This window comes from Typopeltis vanoorti, chromosome 17, assembly GCF_054136105.1.
Source record: "Typopeltis vanoorti isolate ZY-2024b chromosome 17, IOZ_Tvanoo_1.0, whole genome shotgun sequence".
Taxonomy (NCBI): domain Eukaryota; kingdom Metazoa; phylum Arthropoda; class Arachnida; order Uropygi; family Thelyphonidae; genus Typopeltis; species Typopeltis vanoorti.
Window position 1 is genome coordinate 5,316,089 of NC_143565.1, and position 12,724 is coordinate 5,328,812.

A 12,724-nucleotide genomic window follows, 5' to 3' on the forward strand; every position below is an offset into this window, starting at 1 on the left:
ATTAGATAATAAATCCATTTTCCAATACCGAGGTAGTGGGAGCCATGGAGGAAAAACTAATTGAGTTGCAAAATGACTTTGAGCTGATGCCAAAATTTAAGAAATCTTATGAAGAAATTTAGTTATAGAAAGAGATCTCTGCTCTTTCTCCAAAGAGATTTCAAAGCCGAATAGAGAAACTACAAGAGTTTCATGCCGAATAGAGAAACTACAAGAGTTTCATGCCGAATATAGAAACTAGAAAAGTTTCTGAGGATCCAAGGGTAAGCAAACCTTTCATGACAGGAGCAACTCGTAGTAAAGATGGAGTAAGCTCTGATCACTATCCTTAATATTTCCCATAATATAAAACACATCTTCTAGTGGACTTGTATGATGTTATGCATGTCCACTAGGAGATGTCTTTTACATTATGGGAAATACTAAGGATAGTGATCGTTATTACTCTACTTTTACTACGAGTTGCTCCTGTCATGAAAGGTTTGCTTACGCTTTGATCCGCCGAAACTTTTATAGTTTCTATATTCGGTATGAAGCTTTTGTAGTTTCACTGAAACTCTTATAGTTTCTCTATTCGGATTTGAAATAATGTTGGATTCGATATTCACTTAATTTGAATAAGACTCCAGATAACTCAACGTGTAGATTTAAGACTACTGCTAAGTTATATTAAACCAGACATTGGAAAACCGATGTTAGGGTTAGGTACTTCGAGAACATTTCACAGAAGTGAAATGTTCTCGAAGAACCTCTTGTACGGATCGACCGATGTGTGGAGGGGCCTCATCCTGCATGAAAATTATTGAAACCATGCACAGGCGATGCTGCAGCTGCGACACAACAAAATTGTTTATAATATCGCATACTTCTTGGTAGTAACTGAGCAGGTCACTGCACCCAACTGGCGAATGTCCTCAAAGAAGAATGATTCAATGATAAACGAAGCTGTAAACCCACACTAGACAGTAATTTCAGGTGAATACAAAGGAATTTATTCGATTGCATGCGGGTTTTGCGTCATAACCATTGTCGGTGCCAGGTTATTTTGCGCCCTAGACAAAGTTTACAAGTGCGCCCCTCATTTCATAAACTAAAATGTTTCTAATTGACATTAAACAAAATAAAATTGTCTTTCAAATTAAATTAATAGGGCTTTTTTATTTTTTTTAATTAATTTGAAAATTCTCTGTTATAATTCATTTACAAAAAAAAATCAACTAATGCCTTTTTATTCCCTAATAGGGAGTAGGCGAGGCCTTTATACCCTATCAAGCCTTTGGAGACTGAGTGGGCAGTTCAATCTCCACTGGTAGCCAATCAGAGATAGCTGGCCCATGTCTATCACTAATTATATCAGCCGCCGATGAAGAGGCTGGCAAACAAGTGCTGCCATCTCTTGGTACCTAACCCTAACAAGATATGTCACTGTCTGAAATAATGTGGGTACTACGGTCGATTTTCTTGAGTTTACGGGACGAAAAACCCGAGTTTCCGGGAGGAAAAACCTGCTTGCCTGTGCCAGAGATCGACTAACTCGGGAACCGGTCGAAGATAGGCTTAGAAAAAGTTCCTCCAGTCAGCGACTAGACTAGAACCTAGGTCTAACTTCAAGCAGCATTTACAAAAAAAAAAAAAGTTATAAAATAACGAAATTTAATATTTTAAAATGTTAACGTTTTAAAATATTTATTCTTAACTAAATTTTAAATAGCGGTAAGTTCAAATCATTTAGGTAAGGAACAAAAAAGAACCAAGAGTTAAATAGTGTGAAGTGTGAGGGATAAGGAAAAAGAATCGATACATAAATCATATATTACTATTTAATTTTGATATTTTAGTAAAGTATGAATAAAGCATAGCTTGCAGTTCTGTGCCCCTTCATGGCTTTCGCTATAGGCGGTTGCCTAAATGGTAGCTCCGCCCTAGTCATACCCCACAATTGTGGGAATTCACAGCTCTTCAAGTGAAAGTGAGCCTCGCCTCCCCATAAAATCATCTACAGCCACGCAGCATTCAACTCCACTCGAGCAAGGAATGTTAAAACGAATGTCAGTTGACTTTCAAACTCATGCGAGCGCAACTCCTATGTCAGGGTTATTTTGAATGGGTAGAAATGCAGAACCTTCTGTAGAATTTTCCAGACAGCTGTGTAAGGCACATCCATGTGGCTTGATAGTATGTGCACTGCAGGAATCAACCCTGTCATTCATGTCTGTTCCACGACAGTAGCAACCTTTATTCGGTTGTTGTGAACTGATTGGTTTGCGACCTCTACCAAGTCTAACTCTCAACAACAATCATGTTTATTTAAAACGCCTAATCATTCGTCACAGAGCACACGGAGATAGAGGACCTCGTCGACATAGATTCAGGCAATGAAATTTGCAGAGTGCAGCAACAGCATTGCAATTGTTTAGGTAGTACAGCTTCAGGAGCAAAGTAAGTTGTGGAAAGGTCAGTGCCATCACTGTTGGCGAAATTAACAACCAGAATGAAGGGAAACATTCCGTGTCCATCTTTTTAAATCCTCTTGGCACCTGCCGAGTTGTGGGATATGCAAATTCCATTCAATTAATGTCATCGCCTTGGTGAATTTTGGAACTGCTCTCTCCCTCTTCCCCATATATCGTTTCCGCATGAAGCGTAATGTATTTCTGCAAAGTTTCGCGGAATTTGGATCACTTGATGACGCTCCACAAGGTCTTAAACAGGGATACTTTAATTTTGATCACCCTGGATATTAAGGAGGTTTTTCTAATAACAATAATATATTAGTAGCATAGTTGAATTAGGAGCTACATAATTTGAGTTCAAAGCAAAGTATGATAGATACTGTACGAATGCCGAATAATTGTTCTTGCTATGTTTAGGGCCTCCCTCAATGAGTCTAAGGACTCCTTGGAGTTGCCCGTAGTAATGATAATAATTCAGAGCCATGATATACCAAACATGGAACATATTTTCAAGACATTTATGCCTCCATTGAGTGGGAGACCGCCATCTCCCACTCAGTGGAGGCCTAAACTTAATTTTCTGTTGAAACACGATAACCAGTTGTGGATATCTGTTCCAATCATTTCATTTTTATGTCTTTCTCTCTCACCACATGTGCCAAATCATTGTTACGATAATGAATCAATACGTGCTCTTCAGTGTCATTTTACTCTAATGATATAATTTCGGTTAGTCTCCATACCAACACATTTTCGTTTATCACTGACTTAAAACGTGACTTAGAAAACATGATTTATATAAACAACAATGTAAGCTTAAAGTTTCCAGTAACTTTAATTTAAAAAAAAAAACCAATGATAATAACAATTATATTTTTTTAAATGCTTAGTATTTTTCGATTTTTTTAAAAAAATATTTCTTAAATTAACAATCAGTTCTTTCACTTAAAAATTACCATCCAGTTCTACTGAGTTGGAGAATCAGTAGCAGCTCAAAATTGATCGCCGCTATATTTGAGCAAGCTACATAAATGTAGATAGCACCTACAACGGAATTCGAGAAGACAACTAAAATTGCATGTGGATATTTTGCCATCCGAAATAATGAGAACTAGAGTTTTTAAACATAAATAAAGTAAACGATTTATTTATGAAATTCCTCTGGTTCGAGTTTACGTGTTTAGAGAAGTAGAGTCAAATTTGACGCGTGCAATTGTTCCCAAAGGAGTGCGTTAGTTAAAGCTTTCAGAAGATAAGGTGTTGTGTTGTTTACCGGTAAACAGAATGATTTCAAAATCAATTTATTAGTAGGTAGGTCAATTTAAAGAAAATATGTCTATCGTAGAATTAATCATAACCAGTAGTTTCATAATCGAAAATGCTTTACTATAAAATTAACTTGTAATTTTATGAATCGCTCTTATGGTTAGTTGCCTATGTCAAATAAGTTAATGAAATCGCTATGTACGAAGTATTGACGCTAGGTGATTTTAAATATATCTTCCTCTTTACCTTTCGAGAGTATACAGACCAGACGAAATTTCGCTCAGTTATTTAAGGAAGATCCTTCATACGTGTAGCTGTAGTTGGAAAGCTGTTTTAACGTATGTTTTCACGTTTAAATTTACTCCTTTCAGAATTTGGAAAATTTTGGAGATTGAGGTACTGCCTTCACTTGAATGTACAAATTGAGTAGATGAATTTTATCACACGGTGCGAAACCTCCACCTGCTTATTGGTGGATAAAGTGGCCCGATTTAAAAGTAATAATAAATGAAATAAAGTGGCATGTTTACTCTAGAGTTCGATATCGCATTATCTAAACTTTTCAGCGTAAATAGCTTCGACGAGTCTTAACCTTGGAGGTATTTGAATAATAATATGTAAATTTTGCAATTTAGTATACGATATATATATATAACGAGCTAGCACTAAATTTTATTTTTAAAGTAAGGAGAGTTCTCTGATTTAAAGAAAAAGTGACAATAAACTCTAAGTCAATGTGTTCCGATGTATAAATGCGATCATCATTTTTTAAACATAAGATGACAAGTTTAATATATTTAATATCACTGGCATAAATAATAAAATTAGTAGAAATTAAAATTGCGGAAGCAGGTAGAGGAAGGGGGAAAAGAGAGGACATCTAAGAAAATGACGATCATAGATTCGGCGATTCGCAAGATATAAGATATCTTGCGAATTGACAAGATATAAGAAAGAAAGGAAGGTGTGTTAAAAATGTTTGCGGGGGGGGCGTACTTTTTAGATTGTGTTACTTTGGGAAACAAAGGATTTGAAAAGTAGTATAATCATGTCCCTAAGGAAATTAGGTAGATTTTGGAATTAAAGAGTGTAAGAGGGTGTACCGCCTAGATATGATAGTGGAAAAGTAAAAAGGGTATTTTATAAATGAATGAAACGGTGGCTAGGATGTGTAGGAAGAGAGGAATTAATTATGTATGCGATCAGTTTGATGGAAAAAACAAAACAATTGTATGCCAAAGACTGGCTGCATTTAAATAAGTGAAAAATTACGGAAATGAATTGATTACAAAGATTGTTTAATGGCGGTATCAGATTAAGGGAAACGAGAATTATTTGGAATGAAAGAAAGGAGCATGAGTGTTGGAAATAATGCTCACATGGATGAGGAAAATTAACGTGAAAACGATGAAAAATCTAAGACACTCCAAAAATACTCTCCTTTGCTTATACACAAATGCATGAAGTATAAGGAACAAGAGAAGTTCTTGGCCTTAGTTCTTTTTATTCCTATCTGAAATAATCAGGATAATAGAAACATGGTCGACCGATAATGATATTTTGTTTGGAATCGAAGTTAATGGTTATAGTATTTTTGGAGATGATAGAAAGTGGGATAGATCTGGTTGATAGGATTCCCATACCTTATGTCAAAGGCATCTTCGAACGTCTTTCAAAAATTATGAAGAAATACAAACTTGCTACTACCTATAAACCAATCAACCAGATCTCTAACTTGTTACCTTCTCCTAAAGACAAACTCTCACCGCTGATGCTACCTGGCGTGTGCGAGGTTCCATGTTGCTGTAAATTATCTTACTATGGACAGACAGGTAGATCCGTTCATAAACGCATTTCGGAACAGTAAGACCATATCCGTCTTATCAAACCGCAGAAATATGGCCTCACACAACACGGAGTTGAAAACCCAAACCACAGGATCAATTGGGAAAAGACCAAACTTCTACATCTATCTTTATATAAATATGAACGTTTATATAAAGAAAGTGTTGAAGCCCTACTTCACAGACCAAATCTAAACCGTAATGACGTTCTTGCTATTCCTAAATTATGGGAAATTGTGTAAAATAATTTTTATATATGTTATCTTATTTTAATACAATCTGCTTTTTTTTTTTCCTCCAGATATATTTTAATTTAATTCTATAACACGCTACTGCACTCATTTTGGAATTCCATTGTAATCATGCGCCCTAATTGTATGTTATTCCTAGTATTGTTTGAGTTAACTGTACTGACGATGTCCTAAGATACATCATCAAATTCCTGCCATGTACCCTCAGGGGTGTACAGGATATGATAGTACTACATGAAAAAAATTACATCATTATTAATTTCCTATCTACAATTTTCCTCCAAATCAGTCTGTTACTTGTCAAGACTCCAACATTAACAGATCTTATATTTCTCTCGTCTAAGGCACTTTGAACCGTCTCAATCCACCTATATCTTGGTCTTCCTCTGGGTCGTTTTGCTGCCAACCTGGCAGTGAACACTTGTTTGGCTAATCTTTCTTCGCCCATTCTGTCCTAAGATACTTAGGCTGAAATAAAAACTTATTACTGTGGTTATTACGTGTGTTTTGTTTAATCATGAATTCTCCACAGGTTTCATTGTACAATACAATTAATAATTCTTTATTTATTCGTTATTTTTATTCTTTTTTTTTTTGTTATAATGAAATTCAGAATAGAAACTAAAATTTGAAGATTTTTTTTATTATTAATTATGATTTATTCACATTTTAGACCCCTTCCTGACTATTACAGGGTACCCCATAAGTAGGCTGACCATACGCACCGTTTTGAACGGACAGTACCGTTTTTTTTTTTTTTTTTTTCATATTTCCCGGCCATACCGTCGTTTTAATAAAAAATATAAGTTTTGTCCCGTTTTTAATAAAAACTATAAATATACTTTAGTATTGATCAATCATAAATTATTATTCATAACCTATAATTGGATATCAGTAATTTATATAACCATGGAGTCGCATTGTTCGATACTAAATATCGAATCTGCAGTGATTTATTCAGAGAAAATAAAAAATACACGTTGGCAACACTTACGCGTCTCGGACGAGGTAGTGGCGTACCTAGCGGGGTGGGAGGGGGAGGCCCGCTCTGGGTGGCACTTTGAAACTTACCCTATACGTCGTTTTGACTTTTGTAATATTTTTGGTGTGTATTGAGAGGGGCAGAAAACTCAGGGACCACGCCGGGCGGCAAAAGCTCTAGCAACGCCACTGGGACGAGGCGTCTGTTCTGCTGTTGTCGACTGTTTACTAATTGAGACTGAATGTTTTGCAGTGAAAGTATACAAATACAGTACTTCAATATATACACAAGTCAGAGTTGAAGAACTGAAAAACTTTTGTAACTTTGCAGGAAACAAGTACGCTAAATGGTTAAGAGCATGGAAGTTTTTTTGTCCCTGAGTCCATCAACCGACAGAATTTTAAGCATGTTTGATGGGCTTCGTATTTCTTTCTCAAGAAAAATGCCCTGTTATGTTGCGAAAATTGTTTGACGATCCCTGTTTGAAATTGTGATTGTATGTGTATTGCAAGAGATCAAGTGTCTACGTTCCAACATACATTAATTTAATTGAAAAAATAATAATAAAAAAAAAATTCAGCTACAGAAGTAGCCATGAACATTGAAATCTTGTAAACAATTTAAATTCCAGAAAAAGTGAAGTGTTTGTAACTACTGATTCAAAAAAAACAACTGAAAATGTTAGTAGATTCAGGAGAAATTTTTTTTTTTTTTTTTTTTTTTGTTTTTGTTTTGAGGTCGTTGAGAATTTCTATGAAACCAGCTTAGAATATGTCAACAAGTGGAAGTGCAGTTTAGGAAACACTGAAAAGTTCAAGTGGGTGCTACTAAAACACCCGAATGGAGAGAATTACAGGACAGCCTGAACGAGGAAATTATCAAACCCACAGAAAGAGAAGAAACTCGTGTATTCGATCAGTGGACCCTCAAAATCTATAATTGTGAGGCAGTTGGATACATGGAATAAAGAAAACATTCCTGTATCTGATAGATGGGTACAGGTTTTTTCTGAAATGAGCGAAAAACGTCTAGACTTTCAAGACTCTACTAATTAAACTCTACTAATTTTGTAGAGTTTATTCTTTGTCTTCAAGGAAGTAGAACACCTGTTGAGAGAATATTTTCTGTTATGAACCGTATGTTGTCAAAGGAAAAATCTAGATTAAGTGTTGAGACAATGAAGGCTATGTTAGTTATAAGACAAAATTGTGTCATGGGGTACGAGAAGTTTTAAGATAAGGTGTTGAAAGATCGAAATTTGCTGTGTAATATCACTTCATCGGAGAAATATTCTTGGTACGATCGTGGTGAAATACAGTCTTTCCCCTTTACGCCTACATAAATATTTTGTATTAGTTCTATCACTGAAGAATAATAGTAAGCTCAATATGTTTATGTAATAAAACTTTCTTTATCTTATTTTTCATGAATACAGAATAATACATAATATTCTGTATTCTTCCTGTTTTTGCCATCCCAATGTCTCGTTTTTGTCTCAAGGAAATATGATCACCCTACCCATACGTCACGGATTAACAAAGATTTTAGCAATTCTCTGCCATGTCCTTGTGTCGCTTTGAGAATGAACTATCTGGAAATCGTCTTCTTGTGATGACGAAGGTAAAGGACAGCTGTAAACAGATTTCCAAAAAGTTAGTACTAAGAAAAGTACTTCCTTAAAAAATCATCCAACTCCTTTTTGTTTTCGTATAGGGAGTAGGCAAGGCAGTTTTAGTCCTGTCTAACTTTTGGAGACTGAGTGGGGAGTTCATTCTCCACTGGTAGCCAGTCAGGGATAGCTAGCCCAAGGCTATCATTAATTAAGTAGCCCGCAGTGAAGATACGGTATTTGTTGTGCCATATCTTCACTGTGGGTTGTGGAAAAAAATGCCGCTATCTCGTGGTCCCCTAACACAATATTTTTAATGTATGAAATAGTGTGGGTTCTACGGTCGATTTTCTTGAGTTTCCGGGAGAAAAATTCCGCTTGCCCGTGCCAGAGATCGACTAACTCGGGAACCAGTCTAAAAAACCTTAGTGAAAGTTCCTCTAGTTGGCAACTAGATTTGAACTCGAAGTCTATCTTTTGAGCAGTTTAGCGCCATAGAGTGCAAATACCACTTCTACTGAGCTACACAAATGTATTTTTTTTTTAATTTATTTTTCTTATGGGGAAAAATCATGTTAGGCTATCAGACGTGATATAAAAGATCAAGAAAAATATAGATATACAGTTAGTTGCTGCCATAGGCCTGAATATATATATATATATATATATATATACTGTAGAAATACAGTATATTTAATATACATCGGCAATTAATTCACTGAGTATGGAATGTATGCAGGTACAGGGGTGGGGGATAAGCATGTAAAGGAAATGACTCGAGGTTTGAAAGTACTGGTGAGAAAAACACGATTTCATATTAAGGTAGCCATTTTACCTACGATTGAAAAGCGATCCTGCTTTTGACCTTAAAGGATGGCCACAATTTAAAATTTCGAAAGTTTCGAATTTTCAATGATTATGACTAACTCGGAAGAAGACAAGTATGATCAAAGCATGAGAGTCCGAAAGGTACGTTAACAGCGCAAGCGATGCGGTCAAGGGTTGTTTGAATGAAGCACTATCGGACTGCATTCCCAGAGTTATGAAGGTTAAACATGCGATAATTAAATGGAAGAACAGCGTCAATCAGGAGAAGTTGAAAAAAAAAAAAAAAATGAAGAGCATACAAGGTGATATGCGTTAAGCAAGCTGTTGAGCATCATAAAGCAAAGGAACACCACATCAGATTATGAGAGGAAATTATCCGAGCAGTCAAAAAAATTCTGAAACGAATTACTGAGTAATCATTGTGCAAGGTAATCGCTCAGAAAAAGATAATGCAGTAATCGATGTGAGAAATGAAGTAGATAAGCTGGAGGTGTTTAAGCTCAGTGACCTGTAAGCAAGTAAACTTGAGTCCTTTGAAGCCTAATTAATGCTCATATAGGGCGGTTACTAAGATTATCTGCCCTTTCGAAGTAATCAGTTTGCCTGTTTTGCAAGGTGAAAAACGCTGCTGTCTATATGTGACATCTGCTAATTCACTTTCAGTGAGTACCATCGACAGCGTGTTGCATAGAGGCAGCCTGACAATTGGCATTTATGTCTTTAGGGGTGAAGCAAGTTGCTTTTCATATTCCCCGCTATCTGTTGTGGTTACAGTGAAGATAAAATATATGAGCAGTTTGCTCGCCCTGAATGGGCATGGAGATTATGCATGGCTATAGGAGGCTAATATAGCTTTTGGTCTTCTATATTTGAATATGTCCGTTGCCTCGTATGCTGCAGCTTGCTGAACCAAATCGTTGGGGTGTGTGGACGTCTTTAGGAAAAACTTGGATGCTAAGGATTGTAGAAAAGAGAAAATATAGGGAATATTTGTATCTCTATGAAGTTGATTGTTTCTAACATACCACAGGGCGTTCAGAATCATTCTCAAACACTTGTTCTGCACTCGTATCTTGATAATGTTAGTATTAGAGGTGTGGCTCAAGGCTGGAGAGGCATAGGTGATTATAGGACGAATCGTCATCTGGTATAGCTGCAATTTGATTCTGTTGCTGAGCTTGCTGTTTCTATTAATTAGCAGATCTGAGCTATGGCTTTAGATGCCTTTGCGCATGCAGACTTGATGTGGTGGTTGAAAGATAGCTTTTTGTCGAGAATTACACCCAGGTAATTTGTTTCTGTCTGCCAGGGAATTTTAGTATTGAATAGTAACACATCTCCTGAAGGAGACATTGGCCTTTTTGAGAAAAGACTGGCTGAGCTTTTCTGGGGGTTGACTTCCATTCTCCACTTGGAGAACCAACCCTCCAGCTTTAGAAGGTTTTCTTGAAGCTTTCTGGTAATGAAATGGGGTCTGAGAGATCTGGTTAGTATTGCCATATCGTCTACATACAGGGCCAAAATGGAAGTCATCGGATTGTGCGGGATGTCTGACATGTATACGGAAAACAGCAATGGAGCTAGTAGAGATCCGTGCAGCACTCCAGCAAAGATATGGCGCTGGGACTATGTAGAACCATTGATTTTAACTTGCATTGATCTATTCGGAAGATATGAGTGGATTAGGTGAACCATTTTTAGTGAGGTACCAGCTGAGATAAGTTTGTGTAGGAGTCCAAAATGCCAGATTTTGTCAAATGCTTTGGATAGGGCTAGGAAAACAGCTCCTGTACACTGGTGCCAGTTGTAGCTGGTGGTGATGTATTCGTCAATTCTGTGGATTTGCTGAGTAGTACTATGGTGTTGCCGAAAACCAAACTGTTCTTTAGGGAGGATGTTCAGGTCATTTATTGAGGTTTGGAGTCGTGAGAGGATGACCTTCTCCGCAACCTTACCCAGATTGGAGAGGAGACTGATTGGACGATAATTTTGCAGTAGGTGTGGGTCTTTGCCTGGCTTATGTATAGGAATTACATCAGCCAATTTCCAGGTGGAAGGAAAATAGTGAAATCTTAAAATTGCATTCATTATACTGGTCAGGTGCACTACTGCTTTTCGGGGCAGAAGTTTGATCACCCGATTAGTAATGCCGTCTGGCCCAGGAGCTTTTTTGTTCTTGAATTTTTTTAATAATTCCATATATCTCAGCAGGTGATGTTGGTGCAATATGGTCAGTGCTAGTGATAGGAAGTTTGAGTGAGTGTCTGACCTTGCTGTGAATCTTATATATGTGGTCAAGGTTTTCATACGAAGGTCTGCACTGTTCCTCCAAATTGTATGCTATAACTTCTGCTTTGTCTACATCTGTGTGAGCAAGGCCCTGGTCAGAGAATATTGGGGGAAGGGATCTGTCTTTGTTTTTGATATTTTTCAGTAGTCCCCAGATGGAGTGATCAGTAGGTGACATGGAGGCTTACTTTTCTTCCCATACTTGGTCTCTATGAGCTTTGAGCGCATCTCTTACTGCCCCATTTAATCTGTTTAGATTTGTTTTATCTTGTGGTGCACACGTGTTATGGAATCTTTTCCTAGCTCTGTGTTTGTCTCTGATCAAGTTCATGATGTCTTCAGGCAAACGATCTGGCTTGCGGGCAGATTTGTAGGAGGTAGCTACCGTTATAGCAGAATTAATTTGTTGTGTGAGATTTTTAACTGCAGTTTCTACTTCTTCTTTTGTGCATATGTGAGGAACAGGTCCAATATAATCCTACAGTGCTGTTGACAGTCTTTCCCATGCTATATAGGAGTGAGAAGGAGGAGACAGGTATTCTTGTTTTCCCAGCTGTAGTAGAATTGGGTTGTGATCGGATGATAGTTCATCCATAGATATAATGCTGTATTGAAGTTTGATATCCTGCAGGGTAGCTATATCCAGGATGTCAGCAGTGCCAAACGTACTGAGATGAGTTGGTTCGGTGGGGCCTGCCACAACAGCGTTGCTTGATCCTAAGTAATTGGAAAAGATGCAACCATTCTTGTTGGTGGATGAGCAATTCCATGCAGGGTGTTTGGAGTTCAGATCCCCGGCTATAATGGTCGGCTCTCTGACGCATAAGATGGCATTTAGGTCAGAGTGTAGTAGAGATTTTTGGGGAGGGTTGTAAGCTGAGTAGATTTTCAATCTGCCAGCAGAACTGGTGACTACTTCCACGCCTGTGATCTCAAGGTCAGTGGTTGAAGGGTTGCTCACAGAGTGGTGCTTAATATAATTTTTAATGAAGATGGCAGTGCCGCCGCCTCTGTAGAGTAATCTATCATTTCTGTATAAGCAATAACCCCTTATTTTAGGATTGTCTGAGGGTCTTTAATGAGTTTCACTGATTAATAAAATATCTGGTTGATACCTATATGTGAAATCTCGGAGTTCCAGAATTTTGTTTTTGAGGCAATTTGCATTCCAAGCAACGATCTGACGAGATGCTGGAATGAGT

The 12,724-nt window shown here is 37.2% G+C and overlaps 1 protein-coding gene across 5 annotated transcripts in view; it reads left to right on the plus strand.

Moving 5' to 3' along the window:
• Positions 1–3,671: 3,671 nt before the first annotated feature.
• LOC150097110 (testis-expressed protein 2-like) overlaps positions 3,672–12,724 on the plus strand; it is a 254,835-nt gene continuing 245,782 nt past the window's right edge. For 2 of the 5 annotated variants that reach the window (XM_090407014.1, XM_090407018.1), the window contains exon 1: positions 3,672–3,764. The gene's annotated coding sequence lies outside the window, so the exon portion shown is untranslated. The other 3 variants (XM_090407016.1, XM_090407017.1, XM_090407015.1) reach the window with 3 other exon arrangements.